This window comes from Accipiter gentilis, chromosome 13 (genome assembly GCF_929443795.1).
Source record: "Accipiter gentilis chromosome 13, bAccGen1.1, whole genome shotgun sequence".
Lineage (NCBI taxonomy): Eukaryota > Metazoa > Chordata > Aves > Accipitriformes > Accipitridae > Astur > Astur gentilis.
The window spans coordinates 27,825,179-27,845,882 of record NC_064892.1 but is presented as its reverse complement, the minus strand read 5'-3'; the positions used below and the strand labels follow the sequence as shown (position 1 = coordinate 27,845,882).

Here is a 20,704-nt window from a genome sequence, read left to right as displayed (position 1 = left end):
AAATCTCTATTTTTAATTTAAAAAATAACTCTAGGATATTAAAAACTGTAAATAAATGTGTTTTCACAACCATTCAAGTAGCTTAATGTAGGCAAAATTAAGGCTTGTTTGTAGTACAAAAATAGCCTTCTAGAACACAGTGCATCAGCAGCAGTTCACTCCAAATGTTGTAGATAATTAATCTAATTTTCCCTCTGCTTCATTTTGTGTTCTATTAGTTTTCTTATTCAAACTTTCAAGTCACAAATCTAATTTAAAGCCTCGTAACTGGTCTAATGTGGTAATGTGTTCCATCTGCGTGCAGTGTCTAGCAGTGAGTGATAGGGACAGAATACTAATTTGCCTCCCAGTGTGCACAATGCTCAATAAATAAATAATATGTTACCTGTGCTCACCATTACTTGACTACAGAAAGTGTCAAAAGCAACAGAAAAGATGGATGCAAGTTTAAGGCACGTAACGGAGAATGAACTGAAGCAAGGATGGGTAGAGGAGGCAGAAGAAAAGGGGGAGTCAGAGAGACAGACGAACAGTACAGTCTGCCACAGAATGGCAATTACTCTGTTAACATGGCTAACTTTTTATAGTTGCACAAGAAATGCATATTAGACTACATACTGATTAATGGTTAAATATTAAATATTTCTTTGTAACAGTTTTGCCTTCTGTGTGTTCTTTTATTTCTCTATAGAGAAATATAGAATTTCTTTGTGTTGTTTTACCTTCTGTTTGCTTAATTATCCACTTTCAGAAGCCTTCTTTTCTTTTTCTTTTTTTTTTTTTTTTTTTCCAACACGTTGATTTTCTTCCATTGGTTGGCCTTGCTTCCTAACTGTGTGTAGAGGGGGCTGCTTTATTTTAGGAGCTTTAGCTTTCATACAACAGAAAACTCCAGTTAAATAATTGTGTAAAGTTGCCGAGTTTCAGTCTGATCTGTACAGTCAGTCATCCAAGCTTGTGGAAACTCCACTGTGGTCAATGAAGTCACACTGGTGCAAAATTGGCATGTGGGAGATTAAATTCAGAGTGCTGGTATTATAGAGAAGTGTGCGGGTAAGTGTCTATGTAAAACAGAAAAAGAGAACGTGTGTTGGTTCTGTATAGTAAAAGAAAAGTCTGAGAATAAAGTAAAGGATGGCAAGATAATGTGGGGGGAAAAAGAAAAAAAAAATCCCATGAAACTGGCAGTGTGCTGGATTATTAAAATATTATTTTGTATAAAATGTCATTACAATTTTGTTTAAATTTAATGCAATTTACCAGACCATAAAGAACTCCTTAGAATAAATGGCTGGTTTCCAGGCACAGCTACTGTGCTGCTGATTACAATACATTCTGACATTTATGACAGTTTTATAATTCTTGTATTCTGTACCTAGCTGTGCTCTGAAGTGTCTCTACTTTGCTGAAGGCTTTCTCCTGGGAAATGGCACTAAAGTTTTGTGGACTGAAAGGACAATAAAACAGTTTGACAGAAAAACACTATTACTGTAGAATGCGAGCCTGTTGCTAATTTGTCTATAACTGTTAAAAATTAGGGTTCATTTTATAAATACAAATACCTATGTAAATTTATTGCCACAAAAAAAATGGCATCGACTTCACTAGATATTCTCACATGAGTAAACCTACCAATATGAGTAATGATTTGTCAGATCAACGCTTGGGCCCTTAAGAAAAATAGTACTATTGCAGGAGTAACCCCATTGATGGTTGACAAAGACTAAGATTCATAAGAAAGAGTAGGAAAAATGGCAGACCTAGATACAAGCAAAAGGACAGGTAAGAAGGAATAGGAAGGCAGGAAAGAAATCTTACTACACAGACTTTGACCTTTATGTAGGGCAGTACTCAAACCAGGATTTAATCATGTCTTCAAATGTTTCATGAAATTTTTATAACAAAAAAATTATTCACACAATTCAGAGGACGATTACTGTTTTCCCTTTAGAGAAAGCACAAGTTGAAGCACTTCTATATCTCTTTGGGTAGTACTGGTTTAATGCTGTCAATAAAAACATTAGAAGAAACTTTTAATTGAAAATGTTATGAAAATTGGCATAATAATAATCAAAAGCATTTTTTTCTTTTCCTTTAAAAGGACACTTATTATTGAAATAACACTTCAACTAAAAACTGTTGACCAGCTCTAAGAAAAATATTTTGTATATTTGTTTGCGTTTGCATATATGCACTTAGGGAGAGCTGCAAGCAGGCAGCTGAAGTTCTGGCTTAACCGTAAAACTTAAATCAAACATACTGTCCGTTGAGCAGCCAGAGAGCAGGAGGAAAACAGACTGAAAAACATTCAAGTGAGCTTAAAGGTGGTGCAGAGGGTTCTGCTTTGCAGGCAGCATGTTTATGCTTGCCAATATTTAGGGTAGAGAGCCAGAACTCCATTCATTCCCTGTAACGTTATAGCCTTGTCACCCTCTCCCTTCAACGTGAGGGAGGAAAGTCTTAACACCAATGACAAATTTACTCCATCTTCTGCTCTGCTGTGTTTACTGCAGAGGGTTATTAAAAAGGTACTCCTGGCAGCCCTTTGCCCCTGAACTGCCATGCTAATCAAACCATAGATTGTCCTGAAAAGGGTTTATTTCTAGAGTGCTGCTCCATTTCAGAGTGCTGGCTGAGAGAGATAAAGCAATCATCTTTAGTGCTGCAGAAAAACAGGTTTAAATTGTAATCACACAAGAACCCCTAAATTAAATGAGGTCAGTCTGGTCTGTACACAGATGGAAGGAAGACCTCCGTGGACCTCTAAAGTATTTAAGGAGATATTAGTAGTGAGTGATACAGTAGGTGACAGTTTTTCCCTGAATTAGTACTGCCCAGGTATCATGCTAGATGGAACCCTATTGCTAGAGATGTCATCTTTCAGATAAAACATAAAAACAAGGTCCCGAACAAAACTGGCCATTAAAAATTGTATGGTATTTCTCATAATGTTCTCTTGGCCAAATTTGAAGTAGGCAATTACATTCTGCTTGCCTTAATTAACCTGAAGTCTGTGAAATGCATGGTTTTCCTTCTCATCCTAACAGCTCTGTAATGCAGCTTTTCTCCATACTTAATGTTCATAGACTACTGTTTAAAAAAAAACAAAAACAAAAACAAAAAAACCCACCAGAAATAACTGCTGTATACAATTATTAAGAACATATAAAATAGCTAATAACTAAAAGGTATCAGCTTTATTACAGAGGAAAAAAAATTGTAAACAACAACAGAGCTTTCTATTTAAATATTTTTACTACTATTCAGCAAACAAGGTTTTGTTTTCAAATGCAGTATGAAAAAAATATTCCAGAAAATCTGAAACAGAGCTGTAATATTTCATATTTAAATATTTCAGGATAAAGCAATGGAGAAGTAAAGGCAATGGAAAATGGCAGTCAACTTCAGAGAGAAACAAATACTAAAATCTCCATGAATACCAACATACCTTGCTAGTAAGAGAAAGGTGAAGAGAAAGACATGTCTGCTTACAGTCCACAAGGAATTGGTTTGAAGAAGGTGAGATTAACAATTCAGATGTTGCTGGCCAACTCAAATTTATTCCAGACTGGAAATTTTTGTTTCCAAAGGGACACAGTCAAGCTCCTCGTGGCCCTTCTGAATCCTACAGTGTTAGTAGCTTGTTCAAACTGAAAAACAATTAGAAAATGAAGAGTTTTAGCTGATGGAGAAAAAAATAATGATCTTTTACATTACACTGGAATATTTAGCATCAAAAGTATTCTTGGTCAGTTTATAGCACATAATGTTAAAACCTGCTTATAACAGTACAAAAGGAAAGGATGGGATAGTACATCAAACTTTGATCTTACCAGGGGTTTTGTCCATTCTTAATTAAGTGGGCACATCCTTTTGCATTCAGTAGGAATTCTGTGTGTTTACCTATTAAGTGTCATTGTCTTGCTCAGTTGTAACCACGAGACACAGAGAACATAAGGAAAAATGTATTCCTTTATTCAATTATTGTACACACCCATGTGTAACTTTTATGGACAGTGTCCATTTTGAGTATGGTAGAATCTAATGGTAGCATCTAATTATAGGCATTAGCCACATTTAGGAACTTTAAGGAACTCACCCACAGATTCCTAATTAAACTCTTTATCAATGTTACTTGGATCATTCTTGGATCATTCAACTTTCTTCTCCTGTCCATGAACACTTCAATAAGCCTCAACTAAAAATCGAGCAGAATGGGCCCACTTCACCCTTTTGGGTCTGAAATGAAAACAGCTACGGGCTTCTGTTACAACAATCTTGGCCGATTCCCTTAGCAGTATTGCAAGACAGATTATGCACTTTAGGAAAACAAGAGGAAAGAAAAAAACCCAAATGAACAAAGAAGCAGAAAGGAATAGAGAAAACTTGCATTGAAACCCAATTGCTGAGGCAGCACTGAGGCACTCAGGGAAACGCTTCTGCTCAAAGGAAAATGTGCCGTGTAATTCCACCTCTCAGCTGCACTTAGTGAAGAATTTCCACACGAGCATCTGTGCTTGTCAGGCTTCTTTTTTGAACTGCTACCCACGGTTTCTGAGTTACCAGCTGATGAAGCACCTGTAAAATGTAGTGGTTGAATCATACATCCTTTTCTGTCTCCATTGTGGAATCCCACCACCACTTACCTCTTGCAACGCGGCACTGAAGATCCCACATAGCGTAATGGACACGAGTGAACAACCTGCTTGAGTCAGTTGTACAGCTGAAATGTCATCTGCTCTATTTATTGTTTAACCACACAACCTCTCCGCTGCCTTAATGATGCATAACCATCTATTAATGAAAACGCTTTTCAGAATTCATCCTAACAGTTTGTATTTTGGAAAGTTCATGGAGTTCTTATCACCTTATTTCTATTTCATGCTGGTGATACGGCACTTTCATCCTATTTGAGAAATTTTTGTGAAAGTAAAAATGTAAGAGGTTCCTGTTGCGGAGGAGTGTTTCACAACTTCAGTATGCTTGAATATATATTACACTTCCATAGGAAACCCCTGTGGGTGCAAAGCTCCCAGGGGCTTGAAGACAGAAAGAGCTGGAATTTCTCTGAAGTCTACTTAAGAAAATACTATTTTTCTAGGGAGAAGGAGAGGCATTTGTATTAAAGATCCAGGGGGTTGAAGCACTTGGGAATTAAATTACTATACCTACTGATTATAAAAAAAAAAAAGAAAAATTCACTTAGAAAAGAACTGAAGAACCACAAATGCATATCAGTTAGATTATTAGTAACACCAATCTGATCTTGTACTACTAGTTAAAAGGTAGCTTCAATGTTCATGTAGATTTAATTTCAGTGGTGTACCTGGGAGCACAAATAACCCTCAGCAAGAGATACAATCACTTCTTAATCCCAGTTCTCAGAAAATTACAGCTGAAAATATTTTTAAATAAACATCCAATGTTAAGATCAGTCCCATGCAAAATTAATGTGCTATCAAAGCCAGACTGTCTTTGTTTTCAGAGAACACAGAAAAGCCAGCTCGTGACAACTTTTGGTTGTTAAAAGCCCCATGATACTTTTATAAGAGGCAGAGTGTTAATTTTCAATTGTTTGTCCAAATCCAGCGTGGGTACTTATATTCCTTCTATTTAAAAATATCACAATTGTCCTTTTAATTGAGTACAGTATGATTTTCTTCTTGCCCTTAAAATCAAGATAGGCTATGTTTTTCAGCAGCTACCAGATTCTTAGGCATGTGATTCCATTTCACTTGCAGTCAGTTCATATCTTAAACTCAAATAATTCCATAACCTAAGGTGTTGGATGTAAACTTCAGTGCATATACATGAAGATACACTGTCTCCTCCATACATTTCCTCGGCTAACACCTAAGGAAAATATTAAACGGCATCCACAAAACAGTATTGAACTTTGTGAGCAAAATGATATCAGCAGGAATCTTTACATTGATTTCTGCTGACTTTGAATTAGGCCCTTTTGGAATAATAAGATAAAACATGATGACAAGAAACAAAGATAAAATTCTGACTCCACTGAAATTAGCAACAGTTTTGTGAGTGAATTCAATACAGCCTGCTTTTCATCCAAAGAGAGGATTTGTTTTACTTTGATTCACTTTAGGGAAGAAGGAGGAAAGGTAGTTAATAAGAAAAAGTGATGGTTTCTGCCATTATCAAGTACTGTTCATTTTGGCATTGGCAGAATGTGTGAAATCAAAGCAGGTACTATGTAAATATAGTTTTTAAAGCACAAAATAGTAAGTGACTATAATTTAAACTCTATTCTCTGGACAGTAGGAGAAAACAAAAAGTATTTTCAATCTACATCTCACAGGATTAACATTTAAATCAGGGGACAAGTTAAAGAGGAAATTGAAAATAACTACAATTCATCTCCACTAGAATAAATAAAAATTCCCTGAAAAGTTTATTTATGGCATTAAAGTTAATAAAAGGACATTTAATAAACAGACAGTGCAACAGATAACAACATAGTAATACAAAGAAATAACTTCTTAAATATCTTAAATGCTAACAGGGAAAAAACTAGATTAATGTAAAAGATTCCCCCTAAAGCATTTTATCAGTGTTTGCAATAGAAAAGTTTAATACAAGCAAAAACCTTAATGAAAATCTCATCTGACAACTGACCCCGGTCGAAAGAATGGTAACAACTGCAGGAGGGACTGAAGTATTAATTCATAGTTCATACAGTGTTATAAATCACAACAAAAGGACAGAGGAAACTATATGGATAAATGGAATGATAACATTTGATTCTATTTCCAAGTACCTTAAGGGCACTGAGAACAGATATGTTGTGCATTAGCTCATTTGTCTGCTTGTATATATGGTGTAGAAGGAAGCACACTGAACATACTGCATATATCTTAGTTAAAAAAAAATAGTATGGAAATATTCATTAAAAATAGCATTTACTGCATATATCTTAGTTAAAAAAAAATAGTATGGAAATATTCATTAAAAATAGCATTTATTAACAATGTAGCCCCGACATGAAAGAAAACAGACTGGAAAGAGCTCAGGGGGATTCTTGTTAAACAATGGAAAATTCTGTTGGACAAATGCCCTTACAGCCAATCTGTTACCCCGTTCCTTGGTGCGGGGCATGTCGGGGACACGGCAGGATCAAACACGAGAAGGAGGATGGACTAGAATCCGCAGAGCTCCATCGGTCGTTAGCAGCCAGAGGAATCCCTGTGGGAAACAGCCGAGGCAGCGCAGCCCTTGTGCTGTTTTGAGTCGTGCTCGGGGTCGGTTCAGCCCCAGCTGTACTGAGGACTGGGGGAGGATGGATGGGTACTCAGAGTTTGCCAGCAGCAGCTGGCACTTTAAAACACAGAAAGAAGTTCAAAATGGGAGTTAAAATACTGTCTGTCTTTCTCTGCCTCCCTCTATTGTAACATTATATAGATAATTTATATAATATATATGATAAAGTAACTTTTTTGCTATTAATCCCTTGCCCATGCACACATTTTCTTTCAAAAAGTTACTGAAAAAATTAGGATTTTCTGTAATGTCACAGGGTAGTTTATTACTCAGGTGAGGTAGTGTTACAAAGCAGTCACATAAAAATTGTTAATTTCATAGTGAACATGAACAAATGTCTAAATTTTCTATCTGAAATAGTGAGTAGGTTTAAAATGACAACTCTTTTACATTTAAATGTTGCATTCCTCCATGTAGTTAGTATGATTTACACTTACTTATTTATGTAGAGATGTGCTTATTATACTGATTGGATATTTACTGTTTTATTCTTCTTAGCACCGCACTCTAGTGCCTATAAAGCTGTGAGAATATGAACTAGGTTGCTCTTTTTTTTTTTTTTTTTTTTTTTTTTTTTTTTGTGCTCACAAATAATCAAGCCATTATTAACAATGCTCCACTTGTGGAATTTAAATAGTGTCAGAATTTGACTTGCAGATCTAAGGACGAATTTGCAAGGTTGACTGTCAGAATAGGTTTTTGTTTTTTTTTAAAAAACTTGTCAACAGAGTACACTTAAGACAGAGCTAATGAGAGACAACACACAGAGAATCCAATTATATATTTTTTACAGATTGCTTATTGGAGTATAAGTATGCTTTAATAGCATACACAAAGTCAAAGAGCCCACGTAAGAATAGTCAAGATAATTGAGGACAAATTTATTCAGAGGATGCAGAAATTAAGGCACAGATCCTTACCTTAGAAACTGCCACCTGGGAATTAATTTTAGACTAGCTAGGACACGGGGATTACAGATGGGTAAAGAGGAGTGGGTGACATCAGAACTTAAGAAAGGCCCTGGAAAGCAACGTGTCGGACTATGCAAAAATAAACCCAGGCTCTTAAAATACTTAATGAACTGAGGATTCTGGATTAAAAAAAAACCCTGTCAGAGCACATAGTCTTTCCCATGTACTTTGCATGTCTTCCTATGGCTGTCAAGACACAGGGCTCTTCTTTCAGTTTTATTACGGGTCATGTAAGACTGCAGAGACTGCAGAAAACAGCATTCGAGAGCTAGCTGTCCTTCTGGGAACTGGCATTTTTAACAGCTAACATTCCTCTCTTTAACAGGTGCGAAGGGTACTGTTACTCTCAATCTAATCACTTAATAGTTTAATACTTTTGTGAAGTTTGAGTCCCATCAGGCAAAGAAGTGTCTGGGTTCCAGTTGAGAGAAAATAATGCAAACTTTCCCCTCCAGTCTGGAATACTGCAGGACTCTCAAGCACAGATGTACCATTTTGTGCTCCCCATGTGGCTTTAGCTGTAAAATATCCATTTAAATCCTTTGTTCAGCCAGGATACCAGATATGCCCATATGTAGCAGCAAAGTTTCTGAGGTTTCGACAAGATTTCTAGGGAAAGCTACAATGTCTGTGGTCTCCCAGGCCCTAAACAGATTAAGCAGAGTAGAGATTTGTGGCTTTTCTTTTGTTTTACTTTGGATATATGGTAGGAGTTAGGTGATAGTTTGGATCTTGCCTGGAGAGTGTAGGACTCTGATGTGATAGGTATGTTACAAACACAGTATTGGTAAACCGTCCATCTCCCAAACCAAAGACACTGTAATTCAGAGATGTACTACAGAAGAGGAATACAAACAATGAGCTAGAGAAGTGAAAGAAAGGGGGATCTTTGGTCATCTTCATCAGCAGGCTTTTAAACAGAGGTCACAAAGATGATGAGCTTCAAAGGAACATAATGAAATAACCTTGAATACGTTTATATGAAGCTCTTCCTTGTGATGGGTTGACCTTGGCTGGATGTCAGGTGCCCACCAAAGCTGCTCTATCACTCCGCTCCTCAGCTGGACAGGGGAGAGAAAACAGAACGAAAGGTTCATGGGTCGAGATAACGTCAGGGAGAGATCATTCACTAATTATTGTCACGGGCAAAACAGACTCAACTTGGGGAAATCAGTTTAATTATTACTAATCAAATCAGAGTAGGATAATGAGAAATAAAAACAAATCTTAAAATACCTTCCCCCCCCCCCCCCCCTCCTTCCTTCCCGGCTTAACTCCTCTCCCAATTTTCTCTACCAGCAGCGCAGGGGGACGGGGAATGGGGGTTGGGGTCAGTTCCTCACACGTTGTCTCTGAGGCTTCTTCCTCCTCAGGGGGAGGAAGCCTCACTTGTCTCCTGATCCACCGTGGGGTCCCTCCCATGGGATACGGTTCTCCATGAACTTCTCTAATATGGGTCCTTCCCACGGGCTGCAGTCCTTCAGGCACAGCCTGCTCTAGTGTGGGTCCCCCGTGGGGTCACAAGAAAACCTGCTCCAGCGTGGGCTCCTCTCTCCACAGATCCACAGGTCCTGCCAGGAGCCTGCTCCAGCGCGGGCTCCCCATGGGTTCTCAGCCTCCTTCGGGCATCCCCCTGCTCCGGCGTGGGCTCCTCTCTCCCCGGGCTGCAGGTGGAGATCTGCTCCCCCGTGGACCTCCCTGGGCTGCAGGGACACAGCCTGCCTCACCGTGGTCTTCATCACCACGGGCTGAGGGGAATCTCTGCTCCGGCGCCTGGAGCACCTCCTGCCCTCCTGCTGCACCCACCTGGGGGTCTGAGGGGCTGGGGCTCTTACATGTTCTCACTCCTTCCTGCAGTTTTGCAACTGTTTTTTCCCCCTTTTTTAGACATGTTCTCCCAGGGGCACTACCACTGCCACTGATGGGCTCGGCCTTGGCCAGTGGTGGGTCCGTCTTGTGTCCGGCTGGCATTGGCTCTGTCGGACACAGGGGAAGCTTCCAGCAGCTTCTCACAGAAGCCACCCCTGAACCCCTCCCCCCCAAAAAACCCCTTGCCACGCAAACCCAATACACCCCCAAATATTCAGAAAGGCAGTATTTGAAAATTGAACTAATAGGGAAGGAAGGCTGACATAATGGATTGATGGCAGGAGGATGTGACTTTTTAAATGAGAAATGATGATCAAGTGAGGCTAAACAGAGCAGAACTTTGAAAGTAACAACAAATATTTCATGCTTGATGTAACAAGGAAAAGCAAGGAGTGGAAAAGGGATACAAAAAGAGGTGACGTTGCCAAAATAATATCACTGGGAAGGAGAATAATTCTGGATGGATATAAATAGGAATCAATTGTCAAGACAAATGAAAGTGAGGTATAAAAAGCTAGTTAAGTCGGAGCTGATAAAAATCTGGACAGGAATTTTAGCTGTTTGGTTGCATAGGAAAGTCAGATATTACTACAGAAAAATAGAGGCATAACCTGCAGAATCCAGAAAGCAGTGAAATCACATCCAGGTTGTGGGTTTGAGTGACAGGCTGGAGGCTGTGTTGTCCAAATTCAGGAAAGGAAGTAGAAGTTAGAGTTTTTGGAGGGGAAAGTAAGGGCTGTCTTGTAGGTATGAGCTTGAGTTGATAGATATTCATGAAGGGATGTCAGGCAGGCTGACCAATCTTTTTGTCTGGAATAGTAATAGAGAAGTTTTGGGAGTCATAAATACATGAAAGTTGATGGAATTTTTGATGGCATTCAAGCATCAGCACATATAGTAGTAGGTCATACAAGCTGTTCGTTATTTTTGTTATGTATATTTGAAAGGAAGCACCAAAATCACCTTTGGCATAAATGATAAATAATTAGAAAAAAAAAATATTCTGTACTGACTGGGATCACAGCAAATCTCCTGCTTCTGGAGGAAGCCTCATGCCACAGCTGGGTAATCAAAAACTTAGACAAGTCAGGGCCACAAGCCAGGAACTATAAACATTTTGAAAGCTGGACATGAATCTGCTATAGAGCTGGACATATCATCTGGCACATTCTAACTCCAAAATTTATTCACTGCATTTTCTTTTCATCTAGAGACATCTCCATTCACTTGGCTTTCAAAGTCCTCTCCTGGAATTAGATGCCTTAAATAAACAAGCATCAAAGGGCAATTCCAAGAGTGGTTAGTCTTTCTGTTTGGGACACGGGAGAACAAGTCTGAGTTGGGTGTCCAGGTTTTCTTTCTCTATGGAGAGTGTGGACATCCTGTGTTCAGTTCCCTTTTTTCCCTGAGATGCTCCAAATCCTTCTCCTTGTTTTCCAGAAAAGTGCACAGTTTCTAGGGAGCTACACAGGAGACTGTGCTGAACTTTTCCAGTAGAAGCAATTGCTGTCTGTGGAATAGTTCAATATTTGTTGGCTCTAACATGCTCAGGCAGGATTTTCTAGCTGACCACACTCATATAGAACATGGGGTGCTTCACTGGCACTGTAGAACAGCTTTTTTAGTTTCTCTTTTTTTTTTTTTTTTTTTTTTCCTACAGTTGTGTCTAATGCTTCTGGGTAAGGCTTATGATCTCAATATCTCAAAAGACAAATTGTGTGGCTACTATAAATTAATAATGTTTTTCTCCAGGACACATACACATAGATAAGTAAGGTAAGTTTTATGGAAGGGTTTTTTTTGCTTTGTTTTATTTTTACTGTTATTTTTGCTTTTTGATCACATGCAAGGGTTTTATATCAATGGTTCACTAAATCTGTAGAAGTTTGCACAACTAAAAGTTTTGCATAAGAACCTATTAAATATATAGGTTTGCATATGTAACATAGGTTTAACCTATGCAAAGAATATCTAGATAGGAATCTATGTCAGAAACCATCCATCAATGTACTTACTGTTGCTTATAATGGCAATAATGGAGACAGACATTTAGCATTTTTTTTTCCTTTTGTCTCCCTACCAAGTTCAGTGAATGAGCTTCAAATACATTTTTACTTATTCCATATATATGGTCCAGTACATAACACTCCTCCTTGCCGGGCAATCTCTCACCCTGGGCTGCTCCTCCCTCTCATTTGAGACATATGCATACAAACTGTGTCAAGTTGCTTCATCTTAACTTTTCAGAGTCGTGTCTTTTTATTTTTATCTTTTAAAACCTTATCACAACCTTATCAGCAAAAGTGATCTCCATTATTGTAAGTTCTTCTTTCCAGTTTCTCTAAGAATGAAACTGGAGCATCTATATCCATTTACCATTCAGCCCATATTACAGTACTATTCTCAGGAAGAAGGCTAACATGATGAAAAAAATATAAAACTTCTAAGAAAAAAAGTCACTCTTAAGAAGATTGTTCATTAGTAATGATAAAGGTCAACATAATGATTATTTGGTTGTTTTCAGTCTATGTATATATTTGTCTACTTCTGCTATTGCAGAGATGGTGGCTTTTTAATATCTATATCTTTCAAGTCTGCAGTGATCCTAGAGAAAATATACTTCAAGTTGTCAATATTTAAATTATAAGCAGTGTGCTTGGTTAATTGTTGCAGATGCCACAGCATGACAAGAGAGTCATAACCATTTGGTGGAAATGTCCAAAGGTCAAGCAGTTTTTGAAACAGTAGTACAGATCACACCTGAAAGAAACTCATTGAAGAATGCTCAGCTACTGGTTTCCTAAGTACTGGAATGCATAAGCAAAAGACAAAATTAATCACATGTACATTAATATTAGTATTATATATTTCAGCAATACCAAGGACAGCATGTCTAGTGTATGGATGAATAAACTTGGAGAACTAATAGAAACTGAGAGAGTGACATGTTTGTAAAATAATAAGGCCACAAGCTAAAGCGGTTTGCTGCTATTTATAAGATTTTCAGAATAAAAGCAATGAAGAATTGTTAGAAGTATCACTTCTAACATGGGCAGGGACACCTTCCACTAGCCCAGGTTGCTCCAAGCCCCATCCAACCTGGCCTTGAACACTGCCAGGGATGGGGCAGCCACAGCCTCTCTGGGCAACCTCTTCCAGTGCCTCACCACCTTCACAGTGAAGAATTTCTTCCTTATATCTAATCTAAATCTACCCTCTCTCAGTTTAAAACCATTACTCCTTGTCCTATCACTACATGCCCTTGTAAAAAGTCCCTCTCCAGCTTTCTCATAGGTCCCCTTTAGGTGCTGGCAGGCTGCTATAATGTGTCCCTGGAGCCTTCTCTTCTCCAGGCTGAACAACCCCAACTCTCTCAGCCTGTCCTCATAGGAGAGGGACTTCTGCCCTCTGATCATCTTCGTGGCCCTCCTCTGGACTTGCGTCAACGGGTCCATGTCCCTCTTGTGTTGGGGGACTCCAGAGCTGAACGCAGTACTGCAGGTGGGGTCTCACAAGCACAGAGTAGAAGGGGAGAATCACCTCCCTCGACCTGCTGGTCATGCTTCTTTTGATGCAGCCCAGGATAGAGTTGGCTCTCTGGGCTGTGAGCGCACATTGCTGGCTCATATTCAGTTTTTCATCCACTAATACCCCCAAGTCGTCCTCCTCAGAGCTGCTCCCAATCCACTCATCGCCCAGCCTGTATTTGTGCTTGGGATTGCCCTGACCCACGTGCAGGACCTTGCACTTGGCCTTGTTGAACTTCATGAGGTTCGCACAGACCCACCTGTCAAACCTGTGAAGGTCCCTCTGGATGACATCCCTTCACCACACAGCTTGGTGTCATTCTAAAGATTATCATAAACTCTGATAAATGGGCATGTGTTCCCTCAAATTACCTCAACGTACTGTTCAACACAGTGACCAGAAGATGTTTCTTCTCAATTAGAGACCTACTAATGGAGCCCTACTGCTAAATAGAAAAAAAGTAGCACAAGCAGATCAAGAGCCACAAGGTCAAGTGGCATTGACAGGTTCAGCCCGTGTTGCTGAGGGCCCTCTCTCCCTGTAGTAAGTATGTCTTGGACACAAATAACTGGGGCAATGTAAAATGGGAAAGACATAGGAGAACAGTTAAGTAAATATAGATATTTTAGGCTCCAGTGTTCTAGCTTATCTGAGTCAAGATGGATCTGAGATGGATTGTAACTACTGTACAATCATATTCCCAGAATATCGGATAAAAGTGGTTTAAACTGTGAAATCTATAATAATTATTTATAAAGTATGTATATGTTAGTAATCAATTACTTCAATGAATAGGCAACTATTGAAATTTAAAATGAAATTTAACTCTGATGTTTGCGGTTTCTGATGCAATGGAAACCAATTTTTTTTTCCCAGAAATTGAAGGTACAGGGTAGATGTACATTTTTACTTTAGAATTAACTTTGTTTAAAAATGTGTTTAAATAGACAAAGATTTAATTATTGCCACTTTTTTTAGAATATAGGGTTAAATTTATTTCAAAAATCCATGCTATCTGTAAGTCTTGAAACGTTTTAGTGAAGACATATGTTTTGCTTCAATGTTTTGACATAAAGATAGTAGCAAGTTAATTAATTACAACTTGCATATTTGTTGTGAGAAAGTTGTTCTGCTAAATTAAAAACCTAGGACCTTTATCATGTCAATCATAATAGGATTTCTGCACAGAAACAATTTAAAATATTAGGATCACTGACTATTAAAGTTTGTTTCTAGTACATTGTCTTTAAATGCCTCTACTATTTGTGATGTAGATGATGTAAAATAAGGGCCAGATTTATCAGCTGGGTTAGATCATGTCATTAAATTGCATCTAGATCAGTCTCTAAGCCTTCCTTGCTCCAGACTTTCCACCTTGTCTCTGGGGCCTTGGCTTTCCCAAGAACTGTGTTACTGGTGAAGGCTGGGACAAAGAAGTCTGTCAGTACCTCAGCCTGTTCCATACACTGTGTCATCAGGGCCCTTGCCCCACCCAATAGTGGGCCCCCATCTCCCCTTATATATACACTTATAGAAATACTTTATGTGCTAGAGAATCCTTTTTGTGCTTGACATCCCTTGCCAGATTCAGCTCCAACATTAATGTTTAACTTGGCTTTAATGGACTTCCTTTAATCAAATAAGTAATATTTTTAAGTTACTGGCACAGAAATTCTCTAAAGCTTTATGAAAAATGCATAGAGCAAAATCATCTAATATTGGGCAATAAAATTCCCTACCAGCTTCTATTCAGTCCTCAGCTGGTCAAAGCAACCGTTCCTGTCAATCATTCTATGTTTTGGGTGAAGAAGGTGCTGAAATGGCAACAGCTTCAGGATCTGGTCCCTACTGAATAATTTCAGTATTTGCAATATACGGAACTGCCCACTGATCTGCTTACAGGTGAAATTACAGGAAAGGAGCACCTGGTGGTCATGAGAAATATTTCAAAAGGTTATTTATCAGCTAAATCCAACCATAAATTTATATAAAGGTAAAAGAACAACGCATAGCCATGAGCAATGTTCTGTAGAAAATGACAGTGTTCAATTTCTACCTCAGGTCAATTTGCATTACACTTAGCCTGAGGAAAAGAGAATGGCATAGGAAATTAGTGGTGGATGCTGAATATGATCCTGTCATCAAAACTCTTTTGGTTGGAAAGACACAGCACCTCTTACTCTGTATAGTGTTGGTGATATGTACATTCTATTGGATACTGCAACTGGTATAATTTCACATGTATAATCCTAGTAGGAATCACAATTTGTTTTTCTACGTTACACATTGAAATGGGCAGTAGAGTCTGTTGTCAATTTTTTTGTTGTATTTAATGAGCATCTTTACGTTTAAACTAATTATCTTTTTCAACCTCTCTTCTGAAGTAGCCCTGAAGCTCAATTTTAAGCATATGCTGAAGTTCCTTTGATTCCAATGACCTCTGCATCACTCTAAATACACTTAATGCAGCAGAAATTATCTACCTTTCTTTTCTCTGCTGATGGCATAAAATTTGCATTTTTTGTAATGTTCATATTCTGTTTTTTGCATATTCTCATTAGTGTTCTTATTAGTGGATTTGCTGATGTAATTCTATTAATTTTGTACAGGCAATGCAAGGTACTGTTACAGATTTACAGGAGATTAGGGATCCAATTCTGCTAAATCCTGGAGACCCAGAAGGGATAAATCTTACAAGAGAGGGTGAGGGGTATATTTTAACTAATATTTCCTAACATAGCATGTACTAAATACAAAATAAGCATCATCACCCTCTAACATCTAGAAATCTTGTGTATTTTCTCAATCTTGCTTTTACAAAAAACTTAGAAGTTGTCCTTTGCAATTTATTTTCTTTTAAGACAATTGGATTTGGGATCTGGTCATAAGAAGTGAACCATGAAGTCTCTCTGCATTGCCTGAGTCAGCTTGTAAAATTCAACGTGTTAATTGTTCTAGGCAAGTATTTTATATACATACAAATATTTATTTATTTATTATTTTGTGGGGAGGAGATAAAATTATAATTAGTATTTCATTTCTCCAGAATCATGGTAACTGTAACCACATACAACTGGAAAAGTTTCTGATTAGGAAGTTCATTTAAGATATATTATTTGTCTTTCTAACAGTCCAAAAAAAAAAAAAAAGTGTTATGTCCATGCTGAAAGTAAAAAAGTAGAACATTATTGGGTTTATTTCTAAAAAGAAGAAAAATAAAATCTCACCTTCCTTATAAGTACATGTTATTTAATGTACAGAAGAAGAACATGAATTTTGGCAGTACAAGATTTAATCTACTATTAATACAAAACAGTAAGACTTCCCCAAAAGTCAGTGAGGTTTATGCAGTTAGTAATTCAGTTCTAAGATGTTTGCATTTTTTTGTAAGTGTTTTTACTTCTTTCAATTCCTGAGGTCCTCTGTTGTAGTCATGAGGTTGCAATGGCTGTATAGTGGAACAGCCTCTCAACATTTTTAGACTGTAGCTGGATCCAGTCTGAGAATTGGTCTTCTTGTATCTGTGAAAGTTTGTGTGTATGAGAAGAAAAGATAAAAAATATGAGCAAAGCACTAAAACTCTGTATAAAATGTACTGAAGTTGAAGAAAGGTGTAGCTGTGAGTCAGGCCGTCTCCAACTGCCCTACAGACATGAAATAAATCCCTCGTCTGTGAGGATAGTTACTTTGTCCATCAAGACTATCATCAGACAAAAGTCCTATCTATAACTATATCATTGATTCTTCTTTATATAGTACTGATATCACACTTACCATCATAAGGTTAGCAAAAGTGGATGGGAATCTCATTTAAGGCATTTTCATTTGAGATAGCAATCCTGCTTGCTCTTTTGGAGATTAATAGGTGCTTTAAGGACAGAATCTACTTCCTCAAATAGATATCTAAAGTAGGTCGGATGAATCATACGCTCTGTGTGCCTATTTCCCTTTGTTGTCTATAAATCCTCAGATGATTAGTGTAGTTAAAAAGGAAATGTATCTCATTCAGCACATCTATATTGGCATAACAAATGCTTGGCTATGTAATACCTGAACTATGTAGGGAGCTGCCAGGGGAACTCTTCCTAAACCACGGCAGCAAAGACCCTGCCTCAGAAGGGAAAGAGGTTGAACAGTTATTCCATACTCACACTGTTACTGTACCTTTCTGCTCTGAACTGATATTGTAAAACTGACAAGGTTCTGCCTACATGAGCTTCAATCCTGAAGAAACTGAGTTATCTGTTATAGAGTCATAGAAAAGCGTTGTGAAAGAACTTGTGAGATGGCATCTTAGTCTGCTTCTTCTAGCCTAATGAACGCTTAACATGACTACTATATTACTGACATATTTATTTAGCCTGCTTTAAAAATTATCCTATTGTCCCTATTCATGAGAGAACATAGTTTTCCCAAGAAGCCAGTGTCCTGGTTTCAGCTGGGATAGAGTTAACTGTCTTCCTAGTAGCTGGTACAGTGCTGTGTTTTGAGTTCAGCATGAGAAGAATGTTGATAACACACTGATGTTTTCAGTTGTTGCTCAGTAGTGTTCAGACTACAGTCAAGGATTTTTCAGCTTCTCATGGCCAGCCAGGGCACAAGAAGTTGGCACAGGACACAGCCAGGGCACCTGATCCAAACTGGCCAACGGTGTATTCCATACCATGTGATGTCCCATCTAGTTTTAGGAACTGGGAAGGGGGGGGGGGGGCAGGGAATCACCGCTCGGGGACTGGCAGGGTGTCGGTCGGCGGGTGGTGAGCTATTGCCCTGCGCATCATTTGTACATTCCAATCCTTTTATTACTACTGTTGTCATTTTATTAGTGTTATCATTATCATTATAGTTTCTTCTTTTCTGTTCTATTAAACCGTTCTTATCTCAACCCAGGAGTTTTACTTCTTTTCCCAATTTCCTCCCCCATCCCACTGGATGGGGGAGAGTGAGTGAGCGGCTGCGTGGTGCTTAGTTGCTGGCTGGGGTTAAACCACAACAGCCAGCTGTCCCTGTGCTTTACTATATCCTTATCAATAGAAATATGTTTGTCTTGTTAACACGTTAAGCCCTTTGCTTTTGGCTCTAATCTTAAAGGATAGGACCTGGACAATAGTTTATCCTCTTCCTCCCTGCAACAAATTTCACATGTGTTTGAAGACTCCTCTCAGTATTTTTTCTCAAGTTTAGTCCCAGTACTTTTAATCTTTTCTTCTAGGTGATGGTTCTCAAACCTCTAATCAACAAGAAATTTCAAGAAACCAATGAAGAAAGAAATTTCTCCCGTAGTCATATTGAACAGTGCAGCAATGAAGTCTCCTTTACCTGGGACGACACAAGTAAAAGGATCTGTATCTCAGGAAAAAAATCAGGTGAAATTTCTCCTCTCTTCTTGAAGAAGTTTCTTGCCTAAGATGGAAGGGGAAAAAGAAGTTGTGTGAAAGTTCCAAGTACATCTTCTGCCAGTCATGGGTAAATCTAAACAGTTTATAGAAAAATTGTGCTGGTCTGACAAAAAAGTAAAAGATCATCTTGAAGAAATCTTTGACTTATTGGTATTTTCAGCTCCTAGATGAGAATCATTGTTTATAAGCACAATTAACAGAAAAAAAAAATTTACACTCTGATTTTACTCAGGTGCTGTCAGTGTTTAAAAGTAAGAATTTTGATAGATGGATGGCAAGCTCCTCTCTTATCTTTTCTTTTTTGTTGTTGTTGGTGGTGGTTGGTTGGTTTTCATTTCTTTTCTCAGTGATGTATAGTCCCCAGGTGTGATGGATTGGCCCCGGCTGGAGGCCAGGTGCCCACTAAAGCCATTCTATCGCTCCCCCCTCCTCAGCGGGACAGGGGACAGAAAACAGAACGGAAGGTTTGTGGGCAGAGATAACGCCAGGGAGACATCACTCACCAATTACTGTCATGGGCAAAACAGACTCAACTTGGGGAAAAAAGAAGAAAAGAAATTGCAACTTTGGAGAAGTGCTGTCCCACCCTCCATGGGACTTTCTCCTTTAGCCACATTGTCCTGTTCACAAAACTCCAGCGTTTTTACAGAGGCCGTTTTCTCCACCAAAGTTCTTTAATGAAGGTTTGAGACATTGACTATAATTTGTCAGACCATCACAACTGGCCTAGATGATATTTGAAGGTCCCTTCCAACCCAAGCCATTCTATGATTCTATTAAAATGTCCTTCCTCTCAAAGGATACCTTCATCGTATACAGAAATTTAATCAATCTTCTGTGAAATGTCCAAGACATGCATTGACAGAAACTCTTCAGGATCTCTCCTAGTACTTCTCTATCTTTACCATTAAAAAGTTTGTCACAATGTTTTCCTTGCTGTACTGAAGTCTGATACTTTTTTTTAATTGTCTACCCTCAACCTGTAAAACAGATCATTCCATTTCTCTTTGTAACAGTCTTTTATGGACTTATGACAGACTTATGAAGTCTGTCACCTTATTCCTCTCAAAAATAACAGTAGTTATGATGAGGATGGTACATAAGCTTTTTGGTAGTTTTGAATATATCTCCTGTACCAGAGATTTGAGCATTTAGTAAACTTGGGCATTTGAAGTAAAACTGACCAGTGAACCCCTACAATGGAAGAAGGCATAGAGGAGATTGGCACAGGTGATGTGTTCATGAAGCTCAGGGAATAAAACAGGGAGTGACAACAGTTGTTTTAAGGATGACGGAAAGCAACTCAACGGAAAGAGGACCAAAGGTTGGCCTATGTTTTAGCTGAATGGATTTATCAGCTGTGTGGATCAACTGGTTGTGTAAATGTCCTTCCCTCAATTAATCTAAAAAAGTGTCAATATCTTCCCGAACTAGCCTGACCAGCCAACATAGGGCAAGTATGTATGTGGCTTAGCGCAACAAAAAGTATAAAAAGTGAGCAACCAACAAAATGATCTTTGAAGCGGGCAATAGGACTGAGCTGGCTTCAACCCATGTATTCCTTCCAGGCAATTGAGGGCACCCAGTGTGGTGATGGGAAGTATACAGAATGTGGAAATGGGAATCAAATTTATATTGTGATCCAACTGTATATTGCAA

General features: G+C 38.4%; 1 long non-coding RNA gene across 1 annotated transcript; it reads right to left on the bottom strand.

The window, feature by feature from the left end:
- Positions 1-850: 850 nt before the first annotated feature.
- Positions 851-7,198, bottom strand: LOC126045179 (uncharacterized). The gene is made up of 3 exons (XR_007507946.1): positions 7,081-7,198; positions 3,449-3,650; positions 851-1,061 (listed from the first exon to the last, which is right to left on the bottom strand). It is a non-coding gene; the product is annotated as an uncharacterized LOC126045179 (long non-coding RNA).
- Positions 7,199-20,704: the final 13,506 nt, after the last annotated feature.